Here is a 1,384-nt window from a genome sequence, read left to right on the forward strand (position 1 = left end):
TGTTATGTCTTCTTGATGTATCAGTCCTGTTATCATTATGTAGTGTCCCTCATTATCTCTTTTTATGGTTTTTAGTTTAAAGTCTACTTTATCAGATATAAGAATAGCTACTCCAGCTCATTTTTCTTTTTTTTTTTTTTTTTTTGTCTTTTTTCGTGACCGGCAACGGATCGCAACTCTCAGTGTTGCGCCCGTACCGGACCGGGACCGGCACTGGGATCGCAACCCTCGGTGTTGCTCCCGCACCTTGCTCAGCCAGTGAGCAGCCGGTCTGTATGTGGGATCCGAACCCTCGGCAGGAGCGCCGCCGCACTTCCCAAGCGGCTCACTGTAGCAGTGCGCCACCGGGCCGGCCCTGGAGCAGTCAGATTTATAAAACAAACTCTATTAGACCTAAAGAAGGAAATAGACACTAATACCATAATAGCAGGGGACCTGAACACCCCACTGTCAATACTGGACAGATCATCTAGGCAAAGAATCAGCAGAGAAACACAAGATCTAAACAATACTCTAGACCAATTGGACATGGCAGATATCTACAGAACATTCCATCCAACAACCTCAGAACATTCATTCTTCTCATCAACACATGGATCATTCTACAGAATAGATCACATATTAGGTCACAAATCAAGTCTCCACAAATTCAAAAACATCGGAATTATCCCATGTATTTTCTCAGACCATAATGGATTGAAACTAGAATTCAAAAACAAAAGAAATTCTGGAAACTATACAAACACATGGAAATTAAACAGCATTCTACTTAATGACATATGGGTCCAAGAAGAAATCAAGCAGGAAATCAAAAAATTTATTGAAACTAATGAAAATAATGATATATCATACCAAAACCTGTGGGATACTGCAAAAGCAGTATTAAGGGGGAAATTTATTGCATTAAGTGCTCACCTCGGAAGAATGGAAAGATGGCAAATGAACAACCTAACACTGCACCTAAAAGATCTAGAAAAACAAGAACAATCCAAACCTAAAGTTAGCAGACGGAAAGAAATCATCAAGATCAGAGCAGAACTTAATGAAATTGAAACCCAAAAAACAATACAAAAGATCAACGAATCAAAAAGTTGGTTTTTTGAAAAGATAAATAATATTGACAAACCCTTAGCATGGCTAACAAAGAGAAGATTCAAATAACAAAAATTAGAAATGAAAAAGGTGATATTACAACTGATCCATCTGAAATACAAGGAATCATCCGAGACTACTATAAACAGCTATACGCCAACAAGTTCGAAAATCTGGAGGAAATGGATAAATATCTGGACACACACAAGCTAACAAAACTGAGCAAGGAACATGTAGAAAATCTGAACAGACCAATAACAATTAAGGAGATTGAAGCTGTTACCTGAAAGCT

The 1,384-nt window shown here is 38.4% G+C and overlaps 1 protein-coding gene across 2 annotated transcripts in view; it reads right to left on the reverse strand.

The window, feature by feature from the left end:
• Positions 1 to 1,384, reverse strand: part of LCORL (ligand dependent nuclear receptor corepressor-like) — a 152,984-nt gene that overhangs the window by 131,292 nt on the left and 20,308 nt on the right. The gene's annotated exons all lie outside the window — the stretch shown is intronic.

This window comes from Galeopterus variegatus, unplaced genomic scaffold, assembly GCF_000696425.1.
Source record: "Galeopterus variegatus unplaced genomic scaffold, G_variegatus-3.0.2 Scaffold123, whole genome shotgun sequence".
In the NCBI taxonomy this organism is placed as follows: Eukaryota; Metazoa; Chordata; class Mammalia; order Dermoptera; family Cynocephalidae; genus Galeopterus; species Galeopterus variegatus.